Source organism: Anabrus simplex, chromosome 3 (genome assembly GCF_040414725.1).
Source record: "Anabrus simplex isolate iqAnaSimp1 chromosome 3, ASM4041472v1, whole genome shotgun sequence".
In the NCBI taxonomy this organism is placed as follows: domain Eukaryota; kingdom Metazoa; phylum Arthropoda; class Insecta; order Orthoptera; family Tettigoniidae; genus Anabrus; species Anabrus simplex.
Genome location: NC_090267.1, coordinates 487,696,366 through 487,722,203, shown reverse-complemented (window position 1 = coordinate 487,722,203; position 25,838 = coordinate 487,696,366). Strand labels below are relative to the sequence as shown.

Below are 25,838 nucleotides of genomic sequence, written 5' to 3'. Positions count from 1 at the left end.
CTTAAAGTCAGTGACGCTATTTGCGAGGAAATGGGGATTGAGAATTAATGGAAATAAGTCTAAAATATTAGTAGTACAGGTGGACAAAAGAAGAAAGATAGAAGGTAATTGGGTAATTCAGGGAGAAAGATTGGAACAGGTAAGGAAGTTGGAATATCTAGGAGTTATTTTTTAATGATAAAATAACTTGGAGTGACCAGATCAAAAGGGTGAAATATAGAGGATTGGCAGCCTTAGCCTCAGTCAGAAATTTGCTAGTCAAGTACCCGGGAATCAGTTATAAAACACTGAGACTTGTGTTCAGGTCGGTAATCGTTGGGAGGGTATTATACGGCTCAGAAGTTTGGGGGCTGGATGAGAAAAGAGAGGAACTAAGAAGGATTGTTAGTAGTTTTGCTAAGTTAGTAATGGGCTTACCGAGGTGTACAGCAAATGTAGGGGCGGAATTAATGTGTGAGCAGGATTTGGAATCAGAGGGTGTGAAAAGAATAGTTAGATACTGGATGAATTTAAAAAGACAGGAAGGTGGGAGGGTAGTACAGGCAGCGTATGCACAGCAATTTAAGAGCATGTATAAGGGTGGATGGTTAGAAAAAATAAAGGGATATGTGGAGAGGATAGGATTAGGACACCTGTGGGGGGAGGTTTGGTCGAAGACAGAAGTGAGAGGGATGAATATACTGGAAAGGAGAATTAGATATATCCATAGGCAGAAATTATTGGGGGAAAGCAGACTAAGAAATTCGCTGACGGTTTTGACGAAAATAGAGGAGATAGCAGGGTTGAATATTAGACACGTCGATAGGTCAAAACGGTATGGGATGATGTGGTGGCTTTTAGGTTTGCAACGGAATACAGGGTGGATACAGGGGAGGGATAAGACAAGATGTGTACTTTGCGGAGATGTGAATGATGATTTTCACTTGCTAAGAGACTGTGAGGTAACGAGGGGGTTAAGACATGGATTATTGAGTGCCGAGCATCGGGAAATATTGGGGAGAGGGGATGAGAACGCAATCCTGAGATGGATTATTAAACAATGGGAAAAAGGGGGTGAATTGAACAGGTATTTATGTGCGACAAAAAAGGCATGCGAGAGTAAAATAAAGGAGAGTGAGTTAGAGGGTAGGCAGGGGAATAGGGGGGTGGAATAGTTATGTATATAAGGGAAGGGGATAGTATGATAAAATTCTAATGGATTAGGGAATATAGGGATAGAGTACTTAGTTATGTGGAGTTGGGTAATGATACAGGATTGCATGGTCTGTTTGTTTTAAAGTTAGCTGGAATGCAAGTGCTGAAATGCTGAGTGTTGTTGTTTGATTTATTGATTAGGTGTAGGTCAGGAACAATAATGTGACGCAAGTACAGAGCACAACAAGGACACTGGATGAATATGTTTGAACATTGAGTGAGGGACTGCTACAGCTAATGACTGCTAGATATTGTTCTTATTATTATTATCCTTATTATTATTATTATTCTTTATTTTACTCGGCATGTGAACATGTATAGGGGCGAAGTCGCCTGTTATGTTCAATAAATGTATGTATGTATGTATGTATTTACATTTCTCACAGACACTTGGTATCCTCGTTGATAAATAACCGAAAAGAACGCGTTCGCTCGAGCAGATATTTGAACCCTGGACCCTCAGGTTAAAAGCCTAATGCTATACCGGCTGAGCTACTGGGGACGTTAGAAGGTTTTTCATTTGCATTTATCACAGACACTTGGTGTCCTAGTTGATGAATAAGCCGAAACTTCCGTACGCCCGAGCAGGGATTTGAACCCTGGACCCTCAGGTTAAAAGCATGATGCTCTACCGGCTGAGCTACTCGGGCTACATTGGTAAATTGTTCATTCACATTTCTCACAGACACTTGATGTCTTTCTTCAGAAATAGTCACTAAATTTCCGTTCGCCCGAGCAGGGATTTGAACCCTGAACCCTCAGGTTAAAAGCATGATGATTTACCGGCTGAGCTACTCGGGCTACATTGGTAAGTTATTCATTTACATTTCTCACAGACACCTGGTATCCTCGTTGATAAATAAAAAAATGAACGCGTTCGCCCGAGCAGGGATTTGAACCCTGGACCCTCAGGTTACAAGCCTAATGCTCTACCGACTCAGCTACGCGGGCAAGACAGGCAGTTTTTGTCATTTATACTCCTAACGGACCCTTCGTGTCCCCCTTCACAAATAATCAATAAAACTGCGTTCGTCCACGCTGGGATTTGAACCCTTGACCCTCAAGTTGTAAGCCTTACGCTCTACCGACTGAGCTACCCGATTTGCATTCGTAAATTTTTCATTGACATTTTTCCCAGACACTCAGTATCCCCGTTGATAAATAAGCAATAAAAACGGGTTCGCCCGAGCAGGGCTCTGAACACTGTACCCACAGGTAAAAAAATCTAATGCTCTACCGATTGAACTACTGGGTCTAAGTTCGCTAGTTATTCCTTTACATTTCTCACAGATACTAAGTATCCTGCATGATAATTAAGTATTAAAAGTTCGTTCTGCCGAGAAGAGGTTTGAAGCCTGTACCCACACGTTAAAATCCTAACGCTCTACCAACTGAGCTTCTCGGGCTACACCCCCAAAATTTTTCATTTCCATTCCTCACAGACACTTGATTCCTTTCTTGAGAAATAGGCAATAAGTATCCGTTCCCCCGAGCAGGGATTTGATCCCTGGACCCTCAGGTTAAAAGCCTAATGCTCTACCGACTGAGCTACTCGGGCTACTTTCGCACATTTTTCATTTACATTTCTCACAGATTCTTGATGTCTTCCTTGAAAAATAGGCAAAAAATTTCCATCCGCCCGAGCAGGGATTTGAACCCTGGACCCTCAGGTTAAAAGCCTGATGCTCTGCCGGCATAGATACTCGGGCTCCGTTGGTATATTTTTCCTTTACATTTCTCACAGACACTTGATGTCTTTCTTGAGAAATAGTCAATAAATTTCCGTTCGCCCGAGCGGGTGTTTGAACCCTGGACAATCAGGTTAAAAGCCTGACGCTCTACCGGCTGCGCTACTCGGGCTACGTTAGTATAATATTCATTTACATTTCTTACAGACACTTGGTATCCTTGTTGATAAATAACCAAAATGAACGCGTTCGCCCGAGCAGGGATTTGAACCCTGGACCCTCAGGTTAAAAGCCTAATGCTCTACCGACTGAGCTCCTCGGGCTATATACGCAAATCTTTTAATAACATTTCTCACAGACACTTGATGTCTTCCTTGATAAATAGGCAAAAAATATCCGTACGCCCGAGAAGGGATTTGAGCGTTGGACCCTCAGGTTAAAAGCGTAGTGCTCTACCGACTGAGCTACCCGGGGTACATTCGTAAATTTTTCATTGAATTTTTTCACAGACAGTCAGTATCGTCGTTGATAAATAACCGAAAAAACACGTTCGTCCGAGAAGGGATTGAACCCTGGAACCCCAGGTTAAAAGCCTAATGCTCTACCGACTGAGCTACGCGGGCAATTCCGGTACCTTTTTTCATTTACATTTCTCACGGACGCTTCGTGTCCCCCTTCATAAATAATCAATACAATTGCGTTCGTCCGCGCAGGGATTTGAACCCTTGAACCTCAAGTTATAAGCCTAAAGCTCTACCGACTGAGCTACTCGAGCTAAACGACTGTATTTTTCATTTACATTTCTCACAGACACTTAGTATCCTCCTTAATAAATAAGCGAAAATAATGAGTTCGTCCGAGCAGGGATATGAGAACTGGACCCTCAGGTTAAAAGCGTAATTCTCTACCCACTGAGCTACTTGGGCTACGCTCAGACATTTTTCATTTACATTTTTAACAGACACCTGATGTGTTTCTTGAGAAATAGGCAACAAAAATCCGTTCGCCCGAGCAGGGATTTGATCCATGGAGCCTCAGGTTAAAAGCCTAATGCTCTACCGACTGAGCTACCCGGGCTACATTCGTTCATTTTTCATTTACATTTCTCGCAGACACTTTGTCTTCCCTCGAAAAATAGGCAGAAATTTCCCATCCGCCCGAGCAGGGATTTGAACACTGCACCCTCAGGTTTAAAGCTTAATGCTTTACCGACTGAGCTACTCGGGCTACAGTAGTATATTTTTCATTTATATTTCTCACAGACACTTGGTATCCTCCTCGGTAAATAAACAAAGAAACGCGTTCGCCCAAACACGCATTTGAACACTGGACCCTCAGGTTAAAAGCCTAATGACCTATCGACTGAGCTACTCGAGCTTCATTCGTTAATTTTTCATCTACATTTCTCACAGACACTTGATGTCTTCCTTGAAAAATAGGCAAAAAATATCCGTACGCCCGAAAAGGGACGTGAACCTTGGACCGTCAGGTTAAAAGCTTAATGCTCTACCGACTGAGCTACTCGGGCTACATTCGTACATTTCTCCTTTACATTTCTCACAGACACTTGATGTCTTTCTTGAGAAATAGTCAATAAATTTCCGTTCGCCCGAGCAGGGATTTGAACCCTGCACCATCAGGTTAAAAAGCATGATGCTCTACCGGTTGAGCTACTCTGGCTTCATTGGTAAATTATTCATTTACATTTCTCACAGACACTTGGTATCCTCGTTGATAAATAACCGAAAAGAACGCGATCGACCGAGCAGTGATTTGAACCCTGGACCCTCAGGTTAAAAGCCTAATGCTCTACCGACTGAGCTCCTTGGGCTATATACGCAAATTTTTTTTAGTAACATTTCTCACAGACACTAGATGTCTTCCTTGAAAAATGGGCAAAAAATATCCGTACGCCCGAGAAGGGATTTGAGCGTTGGACCCTCAGGTTAAAAGCCTAGTGCTCTACCGACTGAGTTACCGGGTGTTCATTCGTAAATTTTTCATTGATTTTTTTCACAGACACACAGTATCGTCGTTGATAAATAACCGAAAAAACACGTTCGCCCGCGCAGGGATTGAACACTGGACCCCCAGGTTAAAAGCCTAATACTCTACCGACGGAGCTACTCGGGCTACATTAGTAACTCTTTCATTTACATTTCCCACAGACACTTGGTGTCTTCCTTGAAAAATAGGCAAAACGTATCCGTACGCCCGAGAAGGGATTTGAACGTTGTACCCTCAGGTTAAAAGCGTAATGCTCTTCCGACTGAGCTACTCGGGCTACGTTAGTAGGTTTTTCATTTACATTTCTCACAGACACTTGATGTCCTTCTTGAGAAATAGTCAATAAATTTCCGTTCGCCCGAGCAGGGATTTGAACCCTGGCCCCTCAGGTAAAAAGCCTGATGCTCTACCGGCTGAGCTACTCAGGATACATTGGTAAATTATTCATTTACATTTCTCACAGACACTTGATGTCTTTCTTGAGAAATAGTCAATAAATAGCCGTTCGCCCGAGCAGGGATTTGAACGCTGGACCCTCAGGTTAAAAGCATGATGCGCTACCGGTTGAGCTACTCTGGCTTCATTGGTAAATTATTCATTTACATTTCTCACAGACACTTGGTAAACTCGTTGATAAATAACCGGAAAGAACGCGTTCGCCCGAGCAGGGATTTGAACCCTGGACCCTCAGGTTAAAAGCCTAACGCTCTACCGACTGAGCTCCTCGGTATATATATATATATATATATATATATATATATATATATATATATATATATATATATATATATATATATATATATATATAAGCAAATTTTTTAATAACATTTCTCACAGACACTTGATGTCTTCCTTGAAAAATAGGCAAAAAATATCCGTACGCCCGAGAAGGGATTTGAGCGTTGGACCCTCAGGTTAAAAGCCTAGTGCTCTACCGACTGAGCTATCCGGGGCACATTCGTAAATTTTTCATAGAATTTTTTCACAGACACTCAGTATCGTCGTTGATAAATAACCGAAAAAACAGGTTTTTCATTTACATTTCTCACAGACACTTGGTGTCCTAGTTGATGAAAAAGCCGAAACTTCCGTACGCCCGAGCAGGGATTTGAACCATGGACCCTCAGGTTAAAAGCTTGATGCTCTACCGGCTGAGCTGCTCGGGCTACAGTGGTTAATTATTCATTTACCTTTCTCACAGACACTTGATGTCTTTCTTGAGAAATAGTCAATAAATTTCCGTTCGCCCGAGCAGGGATTTGAACCCTGGACCCTCAGGTAGAAAGCATGATGATCTACCGGCTGAGCTACTCGGGCTACGTTACTACAATTCTTCATGTATATTTCTCACCGACTCTTGGTATCCTACTTGCAAATAATCAATCACAATGCGTTCTACATTCGAATATTTTTCATTCTCATCTTTCACAGACACTTGATGTCTTTCTTGAATAATACGCAAAACGATTGCGTACGCCCGAGCAGGGATTTGAACCCTTGACCAACAAGTTATTGGCCTGATGTCCTACCGACTGAGCTACTGGGTCTACATTCCCCAGTTCTTCGTTTACTTTTCTCTCAGACACTTGGTATCCTGCTTGATAAATAAGGGATAAAACTCAATTCTGCCGAGAAGAGATTTGAAACCTGTACCCTCACGTTAAAATCCTAACGCTCTACCAACTGAGCTTCTCGGGTTACACACCCACACGTTTTCATTTAAAATTTCTCACAGACACTTGATGTCTTTCGTGAGAAATAGGCATAAATATCCGTTCGCCCGAGCAGGGATTTGATCGATGGAGCCTCAGGTTAAAAGCCTAATGCTCTACCGACTGAGCTACCCGGTATACATTCGTAAATTTTTCATTGAATTTTTTCACAGTATCGTCGTTGATCATCATCATCTGTTTACCCTCCAGGTTCGGTTTTTCCCTCGGACTGAGCGAGGGATCCCACCTCTACCGCCTCAAGGGCAGTGTCCTGGAGCTTCAGACTCTTGGTCGGGGGATACAACTGGGGAGTATGACCAGTACCTCGCCCAGGCGGCCTCACCTGCTATGCTGAACAGGGGCCTTGTGGAGGGATGGGAAGACTGGAAGGGATAGACAAGGAAGAGGGAAGGAAGCGGCCGTGGCCTTAAGTTAGGTACCATCCCGGCATTCGCCTGGAGGAGAAGTGGGAAACCACGGAAAACCACTTCGAGGATGGCTGAGGTGGGAATCGAACCCACCTCTACTCAGTTGACCTCCCGAGGCTGAGTGGACGTACCACGTTTCAAATTTCGTGGCAGAGCCGGGAATCGAACCCGGGCCTCCGGGAGTGGCAGCTAATCACGCTAACCACTACACCACAGAGGCGGACATAAATATCCGTTCGACCGAGCAGGATTTGATCCCTGGACCCGCAGGTTAAACCCCAATGCTCTACCGACTGAGCTCCTCGGTATATATACGCAAATTTTTTAACAACATTTCTCACAGACACTTGATGTCCTTCTTGAGAAATAGTAAATAAATTTCCGTTCGCCTGATCATTGATTTGATCCCTGGACCCTCAGGTTAAAAGCCTAATGCTCTACCGACTGAGCTACTCGGGCTACATTTGTACATTTTTCATTTACATTTCTCACAGACTCTTGATGTCTTCCTTGAAAAATAGGCAAAAAATTTCCATCCGCCGGAGCGGGGATTTGAACCCTGGACCCTCTAGTTAAAAGCCTGATGCTTTGCCGGCTGAGCTACTCGGGCTCCATTCGTATATTTTTCCTTTACATTTCTCACAGACACTTGATGTCTTCCTTGAGAAATTGTCAATGAATTTCCGGTCGCCCGAGCGGGGATTTGAACCCCGGACCCTCAGGTTAAAAGCCTGAGGTTCTACCGGCTGAGCTACTCGGGCTACGTTGGTATATTATGCATTTACATTTCTTACAGACACTTGGTATCCTCGTTGATAAATAACCAAAATGAACGCGTTCGCCCGAGCAGGGATTTGAACCCTGGACCCTCAGGTTAAAAATCTAATGCTCTACCGACTGAGCTCCTCGGGCTATATACGCAAATTTTTTAATAACATTTCTCACAGACACTTGATGTCTTCCTTGAAAAATAGGCAAAAAATATCCGTACGCCCGAGAAGGGATTTGAGCGCTGGACCTTCAGGTTAAAAGCCTAGTGCTCTACCGACTGAGTTACCCGGGGTACATTCGTAAATTTTTCATTGATTTTATTCGTTGATAAATAACTGAAAAAAGACGTTCGCCCGAGCAGGGATTTGAACCGTGGACCCTCAGGTTAAAAGCCTAATGCTCTACCGACTGAGCTCCTCGGGCTATATACACAACTTTTTTAATAACATTTCTCACAGACACTTGATGTCTTCCTTGAAAAATAGGAATAAAATATCCGTACGTCCGAGAAGGGTCCGCCTCTGTGGTGTAGTGGTTAGCGTGATTAGCTGCCACCCCCGGAGGCCCGGGTTCGATTAACGGCTCTGCCACGAAATTTGAAAAGTGGTACGAGGGCTGGAACGGGGTCCACTCAGCCTCGGGAGGTCAACTGAGTAGAGGTGGGTTCGATTCCCACCTCAGCCATCCTGGAAGTGGTTTTCCGTGGTTTCCCACTTCTCCTCCAGGCGAATGCCGGGATGGTACCTAACTTAAGGCCACGGCCGCTTCCTTCCCTCTTCCTTGCCTATCCCTTCCAATCTTCCCATCCCTCCACAAGGCCCCTGTTCAGCATAGCAGGTGAGGCCGCCTGGGCGAGGTACTGGTCATACTCCCAAGTTGTATCCCCCGACCAAGAGTCTGAAGCTCCAGGACACTGCCCTTGAGGCGGTAGAGGTGGGATCCCTCGCTAAGTCCGAGGGAAAAACCGAACCTGGAGGGTAAACAGATGATGATGATGATGATGACGTCCGAGAAGGGATTTGAGCGTTGGACCCTCAGGTTAAAAGCCTAGTGCTCTACCGACTGAGTTACCCGGGGTACATTCGTGTATTTTTCATTGAATTTTTTCACAGACACTCAGTATCCTCGTTGATAAATCACCGAAAAGTACGCGTTCGCCCGAGCAGGGATTTGAACCCTGCACCCTCAGGTTAAAAGCCTACTGCTCTACCGACTGAGCTACTCGGGCTACGTTAGTAAGTTTTTCATTTATATTTCTCACAGAAACTTGGTATCTTAGTTGTTAAACAAGCCAAAACTACCGTCCGCCCGAGCAGGGATTTGAACCCTGGACCCTCAGGTTAAAAGCCTGATGCTCTAACGGCTGAGCTACTCGGGCTACATTGGTAAATTATTCATTTACATTTCTCACAGTCACTTGGTATCCTCGTCGGTAAATAAGCAAAGAAACGCGTTCGCCCAAACACACATTTGAACACTGGACCCTCAGGTTAAAAGCCTAATGCACTACCGACTGAGCTACTCGGGCAATATTCGCATATTTTTAATTACATTGATCACAGACCCTTGATAGCCTCCTCGATAAATACTTGCAATTTATTTGTCCGTATCTCACGCGGCTTTTGGGGCACTGCTTGATAAACAAGCAAAAAGTCCCTAAGCCCGAAGAGTGGATTGAACCCTGGAACCTTTCTTTCTTTCTTTCTTTACTTCTTAATCTGTTAAGGAAGAGGGAAGGAAGCAGCCGTGACCTTAAGTTAGGTAGAATCGCGTTATCCTCTACCGACTGAGCTACTCATTTCTTCATTGACATTTCTCAAAGAAAATTGATATCTACGTTGATAAATAGGCCATAAATGTCCATGCAACCCAGCATGGATTTGAATCGAGACCCTTAGGTTAAAAACTTAATCGTCTGTCGACTACTCGGGCTATATTACTACAATTCTTCATGTATATTTCTCACCGACACTTGGTATCCTCCTTGCAAATAATCAATCACAATGCGTTCGCCCGAGCAGGGATTTGATCCCTGGACTTTCACCTTAAAAGCCTAATGCTCTACCGACTGAGCTACTCGGGCTACAACGGAAAATCTTTCATTTATATTTCCCACATAGACTTGATTTCTTTCTTGAGAAATAGTCAAAAAGTTTCCGTTCGTCCGAGCAGCGATTTCAACCCTGGACCCTCAAGTTGTAATCCTAACGCTCTACCGACTGAGCTACCCGGGTTGCATTCGTAAATTTTTCATTGACATTTTTCCCAGACACTCCTCGTTGATAAATAAGCATTAAAAACCGTTTCGCCCGAGCAGGGCTTTGAACACTGTACCCACAGGTAAAAAAAAAGCCTAATGCTCTACCGATTGAGCTACTGGGTCTATATTCGCTAGTTGTTCCTTTACATTTCTCACAGATACTAAGTGTCCTGCTTGATAAAATAGGATTAAAAACGCCTTCGGCCGAGAAGAGATTTGAAACTTGTACCCTCAGGTTAAAAGCCTTATGCTCTACCGACTGAGCTACCCGGGTTGGGTTCGTAGAATTTTCATTGACATTTTTCCCAGACACTCAGTATCCTCGTTGATAAATAAGCAATAAAAACGGGTTCGCCCGAGCAGGGCTTTGAACACTGTACCCACAGGTAAAAAAGCAGAATGTTCTACCGATTGAGCCACTGGGTCTATATTCACAGTTTTTCGTTTTCATTTCCTTTCCTTCTTAATCTGTTAACTCCCCTGTGTTGGTTCTTCTCACGGACTCATCGGGAATTCCCACCTCTACAGCCTCAAGGACAGTGTCCTGGTGCGTAACAAATTGGGTCGGGAATACAACTGTGTAGAATGATCAGTACCTCGCCCAGGTGGCCTCACATGCTATGTTGAACAGGGGCCTTCATGGGGGATGTTAAGATAGGGAAAGGTAGGCAAGCAAGGGGGTAGGAAGCGGCCGTGACCTTAAGTTAGGTACCATCGCGGCATCCTCTACCGACTGAGCTACCAGGGCTTGAGTCACACCTTTCTTCATTGACATTTCTCAAAGAAAATTGATATCTACGCTGATAAACAAGCAATAAATTTCCATGCACCCCTGCATGGATTTGAATCCAGACCCTTAGGTTAAAAGCCTAATCATCTGTCGACTATTCGGGCTATATTCATACAATTCTTCATGTATATTTCAAATCGACACTTAGTATCCTCCTTGAAAAATAATCAATGAAAATGCGTTCGCCCGAGCAGGGATTAGATCCCTCTACCCACAGGTTAAAAGCCCAATGCTCTACCGACAGAGCTACCCGGGCTACATTCGTATATTTTTCATTCTCATTTTTCACAGACACTTGATGTCTTTGTTGAATAATACGCAAAACGATTGCGGACGCACGAGCAGGGATTTGAACCCTTGACCAACAAGTTATTGGCCTGATGTCCTACCGACTGAGCTACTGGGTCTACATTCCCCAGTTCTTCGTTTACTTTTCTCAAAGACACTTGGTAACCTGCTTGATAAATAAGGGATAAAATTTAATTCTGCCGAGAAGAGATTTGAAACCTGTACCCTCACGTTAAAATACAAACGTTCTACCAACTGAGCTTCCCGGGTTACACATCTACACTTTTTCATTTAAAATTTCTCACAGACACTTGATGTCTTTCTTGAGAAATAGGCATAAATATGCGTTCGACCGAGCAGGATTTGATCCCTGGACCCGCAGGTTAAAAGCCTAATGCTCCACCGACTGAGCTACTCATGCTACATTCGTACATTTTTCATTTACATTTCTCACAGACATTTGGTATCCTCGTTGATAAATAACCGAAAAGAACGCGTTCGCTCGAGCAGGGATTTGAACCCTGGACCCTCAGGTTAAAAGCCTAATGCTATACCGACTGAGCTACGCCGGCAAGACAGGTAGCTTTTGTCATTTATACTTCTCACGGACCCTTCGTGTCCCCCTTCACAAATCATCATCATCATCATCTGTTTACCCTCCAGGTTCCCCTTTTTCCCTCGGACTGAGCGAGGGATCCCACCTCTACCGCCTCAAGGGCAGTGTCCTGGAGCTTCAGACACTTGGTCGGGGGATACAACTGGGGAGAATGACCAGTACCACGCCCAGGCGGCCTCACCTGCTATGCTGAACAGGGGCCTTGCGGGGGATGGGGAAGATTGGAAGGGATAGACAAGGAAGAGGGAAGGAAGCGGCCGTGGCCTTAAGTTAGGTACCATCCCGGCATTTGCCTGGAGGAGAAATGGGAAACCACGGAAAACCACTTCGAGGATGGCTGAGGTGGGAATCGAAGCCACCTCTACTCAGTTGACCTCCCGAGGCTGAGTGGACCCCGTTCCAGCCCTCGTACCACTTTTCAAATTTCGTGGCAGAGCCGGGAATCGAACCCGTACCTCCGGGGGTGGCAGCTAATCACGCTAACCACTACACCACAGAGGCAGACATCCTGCTTGATAAATAAGGATTAAAAATTCGTTCTGCCGAGAAGAGGTTTGAAGCCTGTACCCACACGTTAAAATCCTAACGCTCTACCAACTGAGCTTCTCGGGTTACACCCCCACACTTTTTCATTTCCATTTCTCACAGACACTTGATTCCTTTCTTGAGAAATAGGCAATAAGTGTCCGTTCGCCCGAGCAGGGATTTGATCCCTGGACCCTCAGGTTAAAAGCCAAATGCTCTACCGACTGAGCTACTCGGGCTACGTTCGCACATTTTTCATTTACATTTCTCACAGACTCTTGATGTCTTCCTTGAAAAACAGGCAAAAAATCTCCAACCGCCCGAGCAGGGGTTTGAACCCTGGACCCTCTCGTTAAAAGCCTGATGCTCTACCGGCTGAGCTACTCGGGCTTTAGTCGTATATTTTTCCTTTACATTTCTCACAGACACTTGATGTCTTTCTTGAGAAATAGTCAACAAATTTCCGTTCGCCCGAGCGGGGATTTGAACCCAGGACCGTCAGGTTAAAAGCCTGAGGATCTACCGGCTGAGCTACTCGGGCTACGTTAGTATATTATTCATTTACATTTCTTACAGACACTTGGTATCCTCGTTGATAAATAACCAAAATGAACGCGTTCGCCCAAGCAGGGATTTGAACCCAGGACCCTCAGGTTAAAAGCCTAACGCTCTACCGACTGAGCTCATCGGTATATATACGCAAATTTTTTGATAACATTTCTCACAGACACTTGATGTCTTCCTTGAAAAATAGGCAAAAATATCCGTACGCCCGAGAAGGGATTTGAGGGTTGGACCCTCAGGTTAAAAGCCTAATGCTCTACCGACTGAGCTACTCGGGCTATGTTAGTACGTTTTTCATTTACATTTCTCACAGACACTTGGTGTCCTAGTTGATAAATAAGCTAAAACTCCCGTCCGCCCGAGCAGAGATTTGAACCCCGGACCCTCAGGTTAAAAGCCTGATGCTCAACCGGCTGAGCTACTCGAGCTACGTGGTTAGGTTTATCATTTACATTTCTCACAGACACTTGGTATCCTCGTAGATAAATAACGAAAAAGAACGCGTTCGCTCGAGCAGGGATTTGAACGCTGGACCCTCAGGTTAAAAGCCTAATGCTATACCGACTGAGCTACTCGGGACTAAAGTAGGTTTTCATTTTCATTTCTCACAGACACTTGGTGTCCTAGCTGATGAATAACTCGAAGCTTCCGTACGCCCGAGAAGGGATTTGAGCGTTGGACCCTCAGGTTAAAAGCCTAGTGCTCTACCGACTGAGCTAAACGGGGTACATACGTTAATTTTTCATTTATATTTCTCACAGACAATTGGTGTCCTAGTTGATAAATAAGCTAAAACATCCGTTCGCCGAGCGGAGATTTGAACCCTGGACCCTCAGGTTAAAAGCCTGATGCTCTACCGGCTGAGCTACTCGGGCTACATGGGTAAATTATTCATTTACATTTCTCACAGACACTTGGTATCCTCCTCGGTAAATAAGCAAAGAAACGCGTTCGCCCAAACACACTATTGAACACTGGACCCCAAGGTTAAAAGCGTGACGCCCTACCGGCTGAGATACTCGGGCTACATTAGTAAATTTTTCCTTTAGATTACTCACAGACACTTGATGTCCTTCTTGAGAAATAGTCAATAAATTTCCGTTCGCCCGAGCAGGGATTTGAACCCTGGACCCTCAGGTTAAAAGAATGATGCTCTACCGGCTGAGCAACTCGGGCTACATTCGTATATTTGTCCTTTACATTTCTCACAGACACTTGATGTCCTTCTCGAGAATTAGTCAATAAATTTCCGTTCGCCCGAGCAGGGATTTTGAACCCTGGACCCTCAGGTTAAAAGCCTGATGCTCTACCGGCTGAGCTACTCGGGCTACATGGGTAAATGATTTATTTACATTTCTCACAGACACTTGGTATCCTCCTCGGTAAATAAGCAAAGAAACGCGTTCGCCCAACCACACATTTGAACACTGGACCCTAAGGTTAAAGTCCTAATGCTCTACCGACTGAGCTACTCGGGCTATATTCGTACTTTTTTAATTACATTTCTCACAGACACTTGGTGTCTTCCTTGAAAAATAGGCAAAAAGTATCCGTACGCCCGAGAAGGGATTTGAAAGTTGTACCCTCAGGTTAAAAGCCTAATGCTCTACCGACCGAGCTATTCAGGCTACGTTAGTAGGTTTTTCATTTACATTTTTCACAGAGACTTGGTATCCTCGTTGATAAATAACCGAAAAGAACGCGTTCGCTCGAGCAGGGATTTGAAGCCTGGACCCTCAGGTTAAAAGCCTAATGCTCTACCGACTGAGCTACTAGGGCTATATTCGTACATTTTTAATTACATTTCTCACAGACACTTTGTGTCTTCCTTGAAAAATAGGCAAAAAGTATCCGTACGCCCGAAAAGGGATTTGAACGTTGTACACCCAGGTTAAGAGCCTCATGCTCTACCGGCTGAGCTACTCGGGCTACATTCGTACATTTTCCCTTTACATTTCTCACAGACACTTGATGTCCTTCTTGAGAAATAGTCAATAAATTTCCGTTCGCCCCAGCAGGGATTTGGACCCTGGACCCTCAGGTAAAAAGCCTGATGCTCTACCGGCTGAGCTACTCTGGTTTCGTTGTTAAATTATTCATTTACATTTCTCACAGACACTTGATGTCTTTCTTGAGAAATAGTCAATAACTTTCCGTTCGCCCGAGCAGGGATTTGAACCCTGGACCCTCAGCTTAAAAGCCTGATGCTCTACCGGCTGAGCTACTCGGGCTACATGGGTAAATTATTCATTTACATTTCTCACAGACACTTGGTATCCTCCTCGGTAAATAAGCAAAGAAACGCGTTCGCCCAAACACACACTTGAACACTGGACCCTAAGGTTAAAGGCCTAATGCTCTACCGACTGAGCTACTCGGGCTATATTCGTACATTTTTAATTACATTTCTCACAGACACTTGGTGTCTTCCTTCAAAAATAGGCAAAAAGTATCCGTACGCCCGAAAAGGGATTTGAGCCTTGTACCCTCAGGTTAAAAGCCTAATGCTCTACCGACTGAGCTACTCGGGCTACGTTAGTAGGTTTTTCATTTACATTTCTCACAGACACTTTTTATCCTCGTTGATAAATAACCGAAGAGAACGCGTTCGCTCGAGCAGGGATTTGAACCCTGGACCCTCAGGTTAAAAGCCTAATGCCATACCGACTGAGCTACTCGGGACGTTAGTAGGTTATTCATTTGCATTTCTCACAGACACTTGGTGTCCTAGTTGATGAATAAGCCGAAGCTTCCGTACGCCCGAGCAGGGATTTGAACCCTGGACCCTCAGGTTAAAAGCATGATGCTCTACCGGCTGAGCTACTTGAGCTACATTGGCAATTTATTCATTTACATTTCTCACAGACACTTTGTGTCTTCCTTGAAAAATAGGCAAAAAGTAACCGTACGCCCGAGAAGGGATTTGAACGTTGTACCCTCAGGTTAAAAGCCTAATGCTCTACCGACTGAGCTACTCGCGCTACGTTAGTAGGTTCTTCATTTACATTTCTCACAGACACTTGATTTCTTTCTTCAGAAATAGTCAATAAATTTCCGTTCGCCCGAGCAGGGATTTGAACCCTGGACCCTCAGGTTAAAAGCATAATGCGCTACCGGTTGAGCTACTCTAGCTTCATTAGCGAATTATTCATTTACATTTCTCACAGACACTTGGTATCCTCGTTGATAAATAACCGAAAAGAACGCGTTCGACCGAGCAGAGATTTGAGCCCTGGACCCTCAGGTTAAATGCCTAACGTCTACTGACGGAGCTCCTCGGTATATATACGCAAATTTTTTAATAACGTTTCTCACAGACACTTGATGTCTTCGTTGAAAAATAGGCAAAAAATATCCGTACGTCCGAGAAGGGATTTGAGCGTTGGACCCTCAGGTTAAAAGCCTAGTGCTCTACCGACTGAGCTACACGGGGTACATACGCAAATTTTTCATTTACATTTCTCACAGACACTTGGTGTCCTAGTTGATAAATAATCTAAAACTTCCGTCCGCCAGAGCAGGGACTTGAACCCTGGACCCTCAGGTTAAAAGCCTGATGCTCTACCGGCTGAGCTACTGGGGCTACATTCGTATATTTTTCCTTTACATTTCTCACAGACTCTTGATGTCCTTCTTGAGAAATAGTCAATAAATTTCCGTTCGCCCGAGCAGGGATTCGAACCCTGGACCCTCAGGTTAAAAGCCTGATGCTCTACCAGCTGAGCTACTCGGGCTACATGGGTAAATTATTCATTTACATTTCTCACAGACACTTGGTATCCTCCTGGGTAAATAAGCAAAGAAACGCGTTCGCCCAAACACACATTTGAACACTGGACCCTAAGGTTACACGCTTGACGCTCTACCGGCTGAGCTACTCGGGCTACATTAGTAAATTTTTCCTTTACATTACTCACAGACACTTGATGTACTTCTTGAGAAATAGTCAGTAAATTTCCGTTCGCCTGAGCAGGGATTTGAACCCTGTACACTCAGGTTAAAAGCCTGATGCTCTACCAGCTGAGCTACTCGGGCTACATGGGTAAATTATTCATTTACATTTCTCACAGACACTTGGTATCCTCCTGGGTAAATAAGCAAAGAAACGCGTTCGCCCAAACACACATTTGAACACTGGACCCTAAGGTTACACGCTTGACGCTCTACCGGCTGAGCTCCTCGGGCTACATTAGTAAATTTTTCCTTTACATTACTCACAGACACTTGATGTACTTCTTGAGAAACAGTCAGTAAATTTCCGTTCGCCTGAGCAGGGATTTGAACCCTGTACACTCAGGTTAAAAGCCTGATGCTCTACCGGCTTAGCTACTCGGGCTACATGGGTAAATTATTCATTTACATTCCTCACAGACACTTGGTATCCTCCTCGGTAAATAAGCAAAGAGACGCGTTCGCCCAAACACACATTTGTACACTGGGCCCTAAGGTTAAACGCTTGACGCTCTACTGGCTGAGCTACTCGGGCTACATTAGTAAATTTTTCCTTTACATTACTCACAGACACTTGATGTACTCCTTGAGAAATAGTCAATAAATTTCCGTTCGCCCGAGCAGGGATTTGAACCCTGGACCCTCAGGTTAAAAGCCTGATGCTCAACCGGCTGAGCTATTCGGGCTGCATTCGTATATTTTTCCTTTACATTTCTCACATACACTTGATCTTCTTCTTGAGAAATAGTGAATAAATTTCCCTTCGCCCGAGCAGGGATTTGAACCCTGGACCCTCAGGTTAAAAGCCTGATGCTCTACCGGCTGAGCTACTCGGGCTACATGGGTAAGTTATTCATTTACATTTCTCACAGACACTTGGTATCCTCCTCGGTAAATAAGCAAAGAAACGCGTTCGCCCAAACACACATTTGAACACTGGACCCTAAGGTTAAAGGCCTAATGCTCTACCGACTGAGCTACTCGGGCTATATTCGTACTTTTTTAATTACATTCTCACAGACACTTGGTGTCTTCCTTGAAAAATAGGCAAAAAGTATCCGTACGCCCGAGAAGGGATTTGAACGTTGTACCCTCAGGTTAAAGCCTAATGCTTTACCGACTGAGCTACTCGCGCTACGTTAGTGGGTTCTTCATTTACATTTCTCACAGACACTTGATTTCTTTCTTGAAAAATAGGAAAAAAGTATCCGTACGCCCGAGAAGGGATTTGAATGTTGTACCCTCAGGTTAAAAGCCTAATGCTCTACCGACTGAGCTATTCGGGCTACGTTAGTAGGTTTTTCATTTACATTTCTCACAGACACTTGGTATCCTCGTTGATAAATAACCGAAAGTTATGCGTTCGCTCGAGCAGTAATTTGAACCCTGGACCCTCAGGTTAAAAAGCATGATGCTCTACCGGCTGAGCTACTCGGGCTACATTGGTAAATTACTCATTTACATTTCTCACAGACACTTGGTATCTTCGTAGATAAATAACCGAAACGAACGCGTTCGCTCGAGCAGGGATTTGAACCCTGGACCCTCAGGTTAATAGCCTAATACCCTACCGACTGAGCTACTCGGGCTACGTTCGTACTTTGTTAATTACATTTCTCACAGACACTTTGTGTCTTCCTTGAAAAATAGGCAAAAAGTATTCGTACGCCCGAGAAGGGATTTGAACGTTGTACGCTCAGGTTAAAAGCCTAGTGCTCTACCGACTGAGCTACTCGGGCTACGTCAGTGGGTTTTTCATTTACATTTCTCACAGACACTTGGTTTCCTCGTTGATAAATAACCGAAAAGAACGCGTTCGCCCGCGTAGGGATTTGAACCCTGGACCCTCAGGTTAAATGCCTAACGCTGTACCGACTGAGCTCCTCGGTATATATATGCAAATTTTTTAATAACATTTCTCACAGACACTTGATGTCTTCCTTGCAAAATAGGCAAAAAATATCCGTACGCCCGAGAAGGGATTTGAGCGTTGGACCCTCAGGTTAAAAGCCTACTGCTGTACCGATTGAGCTACCCGGGGTACATTCGTAAATTTTTCATTGAATTTTTTCACAGACACACAGTATCGTCGTTGATAAATAACCGAAAAAACACGTTCGCCCGAGCAGTGTTTGAACCCTGGACCCCCAGGTTAAAAGCCTAATGCTCTACCGACTGAGCTACTTGGGATACGTTAGTATGTTTTTCATTTACATTTTCACAGACACTTGGTGTCCTAGTTGATAAATAAGCCAAAACTTCCGTCCGCCCGAGCAGGGATTTGAACCCTGTACCCTCACGTTCCAAGCCTGATGCTCTACCGGCTGAGCTACTCGGGTTACATTAGTAAATTTTTCCTTTACATTTCTCACAGACACTTGATGTATTTCTTGAGAAATAGTCAACAAATTTCCGTTCGCCAGCAGGGATTTGATCACTGGAACCTCAGGTAAAAAGCCTGATGCTCTACCGGCTGAGCTACTCGGGCTACATGTATAAAGTATTCATTTACATTTCTCACAGACACTTGGTATCCTCCTCGGTAAATAAGCAATGAAACGCGTTCGCCCAAACACACATTTGAACACTGGACCCTAAGGTTAAAAGCCTGACGCTCTACCGCCTGAGCTACTGGGGCTACATTAGTAAATTTTTCCTTTACATTACTCACAGACACTTGATGTCCATGAGAAATAGTCAATAAATTTCCGTTCGCCCGAGCAGGGATTTGAACCCTGGACCCTCAGGTTAAAAGCCTGATGCTCTACCGGCTGGGCTACTCGGGCTACATTCGTACATTTTTCCTTTACATTTCTCACAGACACTTGATGTCCTTCTTGAGAAATAATCAACAAATTTCCGTTCGCCCGAGCAGGGATTTGAACCCTGGACCCTCAGGTTAAAAGCCTGTTGCTCTACCGGCTGAGCTACTCGGGCTCCATGGGTAAATTATTCATTTACATTTCTCACAGACACTTGGTATCCTCCTCGGTAATTATGCAAGGAAACGCGTTCGACCAAACACACATTTGAACACTGGACCCTAAGGTTAAAGGCCTAATGCTCTACCGACTGAGCTACTCGGGCTACATTGGTAAATTATTCATTTACATTTCTCACAGACACTTGGTATCCTCCTCGGTAAATAAGCAAGGAAACGCGTTCGCCCAAACACACATTTGAACACTGGACCCTAAGGTTAAAGGCCTAATGCTCTACCGACTGAGCTACTCGGGCTATATTCGTACTTTTTTAATTACATTCTCACAGACACTTGGTGTCTTCCTTGAAAAATAGGCAAAAAGTATCCGTACGCCCGAGAAGGGATTTGAGCGTTGGACCCTCAGGTTAATAGCCTAGTGCTCTACCGACTGAGTTACCCGGGGTACATTCGTAAATTTTTCATTGAATTTTTTCATAGACACTCAGTATCGTCGTTGATAAATAACCGAAAAAAACACGTTCGCCCGAGAAGGGATTGAACCCTGGATCCCCAGGCTATAAGCCTAATGCTCTACCGACTGAGCTACTCGGGCTACATTAGCAACTTTTTCATTTACATTTCTCACAGACACTTGGAGTCCTAGTTGATAAATAAAGCCAAAACTTCCCTCCGCCCGAGCAGGGATTTGAGCCCTGGACCCCCAGGTTAAAAGCCTGATGCTCTACCGGCTGAGCTACTCGGGCTACGTTCGTATATTTTTCCTTTACATTTCTCACAGACACTTGATGTCCTTCTTGAGAAAGAGTTAATAAATTTCCGTTCGCCCCAGCAGGGATTTGAACCCTTGACCCTCAGGTAAAAAGCCTGATGCTCTACCGGCTGAGCTACTCAGGCTACATAGGAAATTATTCATTTACATTTCTCACACACACTTGATGTCTTTCTTGAGAAATAGTCAATAAATTTCCGTTCGCCCGAGCAGGGACTTGAACCTGGTCCCTCAGGTTAAAAGCATAATGCGCTACCGGTTGAGCTACTCTGGTTTCGTTGGTAAGTTATTCATTTACATTTCTCACAGACACTTGGTATCCTCGTTGATAAATCACCGAAAAGAACGCGTTCGCCCGAGCAGGGATTTGAACCCTGGACCCTCAGGTTAAATGCCTATCGTCTACCGACTGAGCTCCTCGGTATATATACGCAAATTTTTTAATAACATTTCTCACAGACACTTGGTGTCTTCCTTGAAAAATAGGCAAAAAATATCCGTACGCCCGAGAAGGGATTTGAGCGTTGGACCCTCAGGTTAAAAGCCTGATGCTCTACCGGCTGAGCTACTCGGGCTACATTCGCATATTTTTCCTTTACATTTCTCACAGACACTTGATGTCCTTCTTGAGAAATAGTCAATAAATTTCCATTCGACCGAGCAGGGTTTTGAACCCTGGACCCTCAGGTTAAAAGCCTGACGCTCTACCGGCTGAGCTACTCGGGCTACATCGGTAAATTATTCATTTACATTTCTCACAGACACTTGGTATCCTCCTCGGTAAATAAGCAAAGAATCGCGTTCGCCCAAACACACATTTGAACACTGGACCTTAAGGTTAAAGGCCTAATGCTCTTCCGACTGAGCTACTCGGGCTATATTCGTACTTTTTAATTACATTTCTCACAGACACTTGGTGTCTTCCTTGAAAAATAGGCAAAAAGTATTCGTACGCCCGAGAAGGGATTTGAACGTTGTACCCTCAGGTTAAAAGCCTAATGCTCTACCGACAGAGCTACTCGGGCTACGTTAGTAGGTTTTTCATTTACATTTCTCACAGACACTTGGTATCCTCGTTGATAAATAACCGAAAAGAACGCGTTCGCTCGAGCAGGGATTTCAACCCTGGACCCTCAGGTTAAAAGCCTGATACTCAACCGGCTGAGCTCTTCGGGCTACATTCGTATATTCTTCCTTTACATTTCTCACAGACACTTGATGTCCTTCTTGAGAAAGTCAGTAAATTTCCGTTCGCCCGAGCAGGGATTTGAACCCTGGACCCTCAGGTTAAAAGCCTGATGCTCTACCGGCTGAGCTAATCGGGCCACATGGGTAAATTATTCATTTACATTTCTCACAGACATTTGGTATATTCCTCGGTAAATAAGCAAAGAAACGCGTTCGCCCAAACACACTATTGAACACTGGACCCTAAGGTTAAAAGCCTGACGCTCTACCGGCTGGGCTACTCGGGCTACATTAGTAAATTTTTCCTTTAGATTACTCACAGACACTTGATGTCCTTCTTGAGAAATAGTCAATAAATTTCCGTTCGCCCGTGCAGGGATTTGAACCCTGGACCCTCAAGTTAAAAGCCTGATGCTCTACCGGCTGAGCTACCCGGGCTACATTGCTAAATTACTCATTTACATTTCTCACAGACACTTGGTATCCTCGTAGATAAATAACCGAAAAGAACGCGTTCGCTCGAGCAGGGATTTGAACCTTGGACCCTCAGGTTAAAAGCCTAATGCTGTACCGACTGAGCTACTCGGGACGTTAGTAGGTTATTCATTTGCATTTCTCACAGACACTTGGTGTCCTAGTTGATGAATAAGCCGAAGCTACCGTACGCCCGAGCAGGGAATTGAACCCTGAACCCTCAGGTTAAAAGCATGATGCTCTACCGGCTGAGCTACTTGGGCTACATTGGTAAATTATTCATTTACATTTCTCACAGACACTTGGTTTCCTCGTTGATAAATAACCGAAAAGAACGCGTTCGCCCGAGTAGGGATTTGAACCTTGGACCCTCAGGTTAAAAGCCTAGTGCTCTACCGACTGAGCTACCCGGGGTACATACGTAAATTTTTCATTGAATTTTTTCACAGACGTCCGCCTCTGTGGTGTAGTGGTTAGGGTGATTAGCTGCCACACCCGGAGGTCCGGGTTCGATTCCCGGCTCTGCCACGAAATTTGAAAAGTGGTACGAGGGCTGGAACTGGGTCCTCTCAGCCTCGGGAGGTCAACTGAGTAGAGGTGGGTTCGATTCCCACCTCAACAATCCTTGAAGTGGTTTTCCGTGGTTTTCCACTTCTCCTCCAGGCGAATGCCGGGATGGTACCTAACTTAAGGCCACGGCCGTTTCCTTCCCTCTTCCTTGCCTATACCTACCACTCTTCCCATCCCTCCACAAGGCCCCTGTTCAGCATAGCAGGTGAGGCCGCCTGTGCGAGGTAGAGGTCATTCTCCCCAGTTGTATCCCCCGACCAAGAGTCTGAAGCTCCGGGACACTGTCCTTGAGGCGGTAGAGGTGGGATCCCTCGCTGAGTCCGAGGGAAAAGCCGAACCTGGAGGGTAAACAGATGATGATGTTGATGATGATTTTTTCACTGACACTCAGTATCGTCGTTTTCCTTTACATTTCTCACAGACACTTGAAGTCCTCCTTGAGAAATTGTCAATGAATTTCCGTTCGCCCGAGCAGGGATTTCGACCCTGGACCCTCAGGTCAAAAGCCTGATGCTCTACCGGCTGAGCTACTCGGGCTACATTCGTATATTTTTCCTTTACATTTCTCACAGACACTTGATGTATTTCTTGAGAAATAGTCAATAAATTTCCGTTCGCCCGAGCAGGGATTTGAACCATGGACCCTCAGGTTAAAAGCCTCATGCTCTACCGGCTGAGCTACTCGGGCTACATGGGTAAAGTATTCATTTACATTTCTCACAGACACTTGGTATCCTCCTCGGTAAATAAGCAAAGAAACGCGTTCGCCCAAACACACATTTGAACACTGGACCCTCAGGTCAAGAGCCTGATGCTCTACCGGCTGAGCTACTCGGGCTACATTCGCATATTTTTCCTTTACATTTCTCACAGACACTTGATGTATTTCTTGAGAAATAGTCAATAAATTTCCGTTCGCCCGAGCAGGGATTTGAAAAACTGGACCCTCAGGTCAGAAGCCTGATGCTCTACCGGCTGAGCTACTCGGGCTACATTCGTATATTTTTCCTTTACATTTCTCACAGACACTTGATGTATTTCTTGAGAAATAGTCAATAAATCTCCGTTCGCCCGAGCAGGGATTTGAAGCCTGGACCCTCAGGTTAAAAGCATGATGATCTACCGGCTGAGCTACTCGGGCTACATTGGAAATTTATTCATTTACATTTCTCACAGACACTTGGTATCCTCGTTGATAAATAACCGGAAAGAACGCGTTCGCCCGAGCAGGGATTTGAACCCTGGACCCTCAGGTTAAAAGCCTAATGCTCTACCGACTGAGCTACTCGGGCTATATTCGTACTTTTTAAATTACATTTCTCACAGACACTTTGTGTCTTCCTTGAATAATAGTCAAAAAGTATCCGTACGCCCGAGAAGGGATTTGAACGTTGTACCCGCAGGTTAAAAGCCGAATGCTCTACCGACTGAGCTACTCGGGCTGTATTCGTACTTTTTTAATTACATTTCTCACAGACACTTGGTGCCTTCCTTGAAAAAAGGGCAAGAAACATCCGTACGCCCGAGAAGGGATTTGAACGTTGTACCCTCAGGTTAAAAGCCTAATGCTCTACCGACTGAGCCACTCGGGCTACGTCAATAGGTTTTTCATTTACATTTCTCACAGACACTTGGTATCCTCTTTGATAAATAACCGCAAAGAACGCGTTCGCTCGAGCAGGGATTTGAACCCTGGAACCTCAGGTTAAAAAGCCTAATGCTATACCGACTGAGCTACTCGGTACGTTAGTAGGTTATTCATTTGCATTTCTCACAGACACTTGGTGTCCTAGTTGATGACTAAGCCGAAGCTTCCGTACGCCCGAGCAGGGATTTGAACCCTGGACCATCAGGTTAAAAGCATGATGATCTACCGGCTGAGCTACTCGGGCTACATTGGAAATTTATTCATTTACAGTTCTCACAGACATTTGGTATCCTCGTTGATAAAAAACCCGAAAAGAACGCGTTCGACCGAGTAGGGATTTGAACCCTGGACCATCAGGTTAAATGCCTAACGCTCTACCGACTGAGCTCCTGGTTATATATACGCAAATTTTTTAATAACATTTCTCACAGACACTTGATGTCTTCCTTGCAAAAAAGGCAAAAAATATCCGTATGCCCGAGAAGGGATTTGAGCGTTGGACAATCAGGTTGAAAGCCTAGTGCTCTACCGACTGAGTTACCCGGGGTACATTCGTAAATTTTTCATGGATTTTTTCACAGACACTCAGTATCGTCGTTGATAAATAACCGAAAAAACACGTTCGCCCGAGCAGGGTTTGAACCCTGGACCCCAAGGTTAAAAACCTAATGCTCTACCGACTGAGCTACTTGGGTTACCTTAGTACGTTTTTCATTTACATTTTCACAGACACTTGGTGTACTAGTTGATAAATAAGCCAAAACTTCCGCCCGCCCGAGCAGGGATTTGAACCCTGGACCATCAAGTTAAAAGCCTGATGCTCTACCGGCTGAGCTACTCGGGCTACATTAGTAAATTTGTCCTTTACATTTCTCACAGACACTTGATGTCCTTCTTGAGAAATAGTCAATAAATTTCCGTTCGCCCGAGCAGGGATTTGAACCCTGGACCCTGAGGTTAAAACCCTGATGCTCTACCGGCTGAGCTACTCGGGCTACATTGGTAAATTATTCATTTACATTTCTCACAGACACTTGGTATCCTCCTCGGTAAATAAGCAAGGAAACGCGTTCGCCCAAACACATATTTGAACACTGGACACTAAGGTTAAAGGCCTAATGCTCTACCGACTGAGCTACTCGGGCTATATTCGTGCTTTTTTAATTACATTTCTCACAGACACTTGGTGTCTTCCTTGAAAAATAGGCAAAAAGTATCCGTACGCCCGAGAAGGGATTTGAACGTTGTACCCCCAGGTCTATCTATCTTAATCTGTTTTCCCTCCAGGGCTGGCTTTTCCCTCGGACTCAGCGAGGGATCCCACCTCTACCGCCTCAAGGGCAGTGTCCTGGAGCTTCATACTTTGGGTCGCTGGATACAACTGGGGAGAATGACCAGTATCTCGCCCAGGCGGCCTCACCTGCTATGCTGAGCAGGGGCCTTGCGGGGGG

The 25,838-nt window shown here is 44.8% G+C and overlaps 25 non-coding genes across 25 annotated transcripts; all 25 read right to left on the bottom strand.

Annotated features, from left to right (window-relative positions):
• Nucleotides 1-1,771: 1,771 nt before the first annotated feature.
• On the bottom strand, nt 1,772-1,844 carry TRNAK-UUU (transfer RNA lysine (anticodon UUU)). Its single transcript has one exon. It is a non-coding gene; the product is annotated as a tRNA-Lys (tRNA).
• A 228-nt stretch (nt 1,845-2,072) lies between these two features.
• On the bottom strand, nt 2,073-2,145 carry TRNAT-UGU (transfer RNA threonine (anticodon UGU)). The gene has a single exon. It is a non-coding gene; the product is annotated as a tRNA-Thr (tRNA).
• A 987-nt stretch (nt 2,146-3,132) lies between these two features.
• TRNAK-UUU (transfer RNA lysine (anticodon UUU)) lies at nt 3,133-3,205 on the bottom strand. Its single transcript has one exon. It is a non-coding gene; the product is annotated as a tRNA-Lys (tRNA).
• Nucleotides 3,206-6,133: 2,928 nt separating this feature from the next.
• Nucleotides 6,134-6,206, bottom strand: TRNAE-UUC (transfer RNA glutamic acid (anticodon UUC)). Its single transcript has one exon. It is a non-coding gene; the product is annotated as a tRNA-Glu (tRNA).
• Nucleotides 6,207-7,717: 1,511 nt separating this feature from the next.
• Nucleotides 7,718-7,790, bottom strand: TRNAK-UUU (transfer RNA lysine (anticodon UUU)). The gene has a single exon. It is a non-coding gene; the product is annotated as a tRNA-Lys (tRNA).
• A 1,165-nt stretch (nt 7,791-8,955) lies between these two features.
• On the bottom strand, nt 8,956-9,028 carry TRNAK-UUU (transfer RNA lysine (anticodon UUU)). The gene has a single exon. It is a non-coding gene; the product is annotated as a tRNA-Lys (tRNA).
• Nucleotides 9,029-9,105: 77 nt separating this feature from the next.
• TRNAK-UUU (transfer RNA lysine (anticodon UUU)) lies at nt 9,106-9,178 on the bottom strand. The gene has a single exon. It is a non-coding gene; the product is annotated as a tRNA-Lys (tRNA).
• Nucleotides 9,179-12,445: 3,267 nt separating this feature from the next.
• On the bottom strand, nt 12,446-12,518 carry TRNAK-UUU (transfer RNA lysine (anticodon UUU)). The gene has a single exon. It is a non-coding gene; the product is annotated as a tRNA-Lys (tRNA).
• Nucleotides 12,519-14,097: 1,579 nt separating this feature from the next.
• Nucleotides 14,098-14,171, bottom strand: TRNAK-UUU (transfer RNA lysine (anticodon UUU)). The gene has a single exon. It is a non-coding gene; the product is annotated as a tRNA-Lys (tRNA).
• Nucleotides 14,172-15,001: 830 nt separating this feature from the next.
• TRNAK-UUU (transfer RNA lysine (anticodon UUU)) lies at nt 15,002-15,074 on the bottom strand. The gene has a single exon. It is a non-coding gene; the product is annotated as a tRNA-Lys (tRNA).
• A 1,430-nt stretch (nt 15,075-16,504) lies between these two features.
• On the bottom strand, nt 16,505-16,577 carry TRNAK-UUU (transfer RNA lysine (anticodon UUU)). Its single transcript has one exon. It is a non-coding gene; the product is annotated as a tRNA-Lys (tRNA).
• A 228-nt stretch (nt 16,578-16,805) lies between these two features.
• On the bottom strand, nt 16,806-16,878 carry TRNAK-UUU (transfer RNA lysine (anticodon UUU)). The gene has a single exon. It is a non-coding gene; the product is annotated as a tRNA-Lys (tRNA).
• Nucleotides 16,879-17,407: 529 nt separating this feature from the next.
• TRNAK-UUU (transfer RNA lysine (anticodon UUU)) lies at nt 17,408-17,480 on the bottom strand. The gene has a single exon. It is a non-coding gene; the product is annotated as a tRNA-Lys (tRNA).
• A 78-nt stretch (nt 17,481-17,558) lies between these two features.
• TRNAK-UUU (transfer RNA lysine (anticodon UUU)) lies at nt 17,559-17,631 on the bottom strand. Its single transcript has one exon. It is a non-coding gene; the product is annotated as a tRNA-Lys (tRNA).
• Nucleotides 17,632-18,310: 679 nt separating this feature from the next.
• TRNAN-AUU (transfer RNA asparagine (anticodon AUU)) lies at nt 18,311-18,383 on the bottom strand. Its single transcript has one exon. It is a non-coding gene; the product is annotated as a tRNA-Asn (tRNA).
• A 677-nt stretch (nt 18,384-19,060) lies between these two features.
• Nucleotides 19,061-19,133, bottom strand: TRNAP-UGG (transfer RNA proline (anticodon UGG)). The gene has a single exon. It is a non-coding gene; the product is annotated as a tRNA-Pro (tRNA).
• Nucleotides 19,134-19,507: 374 nt separating this feature from the next.
• Nucleotides 19,508-19,580, bottom strand: TRNAK-UUU (transfer RNA lysine (anticodon UUU)). The gene has a single exon. It is a non-coding gene; the product is annotated as a tRNA-Lys (tRNA).
• Nucleotides 19,581-19,658: 78 nt separating this feature from the next.
• Nucleotides 19,659-19,731, bottom strand: TRNAK-UUU (transfer RNA lysine (anticodon UUU)). The gene has a single exon. It is a non-coding gene; the product is annotated as a tRNA-Lys (tRNA).
• A 677-nt stretch (nt 19,732-20,408) lies between these two features.
• On the bottom strand, nt 20,409-20,481 carry TRNAK-UUU (transfer RNA lysine (anticodon UUU)). The gene has a single exon. It is a non-coding gene; the product is annotated as a tRNA-Lys (tRNA).
• A 679-nt stretch (nt 20,482-21,160) lies between these two features.
• On the bottom strand, nt 21,161-21,233 carry TRNAK-UUU (transfer RNA lysine (anticodon UUU)). Its single transcript has one exon. It is a non-coding gene; the product is annotated as a tRNA-Lys (tRNA).
• Nucleotides 21,234-21,759: 526 nt separating this feature from the next.
• On the bottom strand, nt 21,760-21,832 carry TRNAK-UUU (transfer RNA lysine (anticodon UUU)). The gene has a single exon. It is a non-coding gene; the product is annotated as a tRNA-Lys (tRNA).
• A 228-nt stretch (nt 21,833-22,060) lies between these two features.
• On the bottom strand, nt 22,061-22,133 carry TRNAK-UUU (transfer RNA lysine (anticodon UUU)). Its single transcript has one exon. It is a non-coding gene; the product is annotated as a tRNA-Lys (tRNA).
• A 1,522-nt stretch (nt 22,134-23,655) lies between these two features.
• Nucleotides 23,656-23,729, bottom strand: TRNAR-UCU (transfer RNA arginine (anticodon UCU)). The gene has a single exon. It is a non-coding gene; the product is annotated as a tRNA-Arg (tRNA).
• Nucleotides 23,730-23,958: 229 nt separating this feature from the next.
• Nucleotides 23,959-24,031, bottom strand: TRNAK-UUU (transfer RNA lysine (anticodon UUU)). Its single transcript has one exon. It is a non-coding gene; the product is annotated as a tRNA-Lys (tRNA).
• A 1,127-nt stretch (nt 24,032-25,158) lies between these two features.
• On the bottom strand, nt 25,159-25,231 carry TRNAK-UUU (transfer RNA lysine (anticodon UUU)). The gene has a single exon. It is a non-coding gene; the product is annotated as a tRNA-Lys (tRNA).
• Nucleotides 25,232-25,838: the final 607 nt, after the last annotated feature.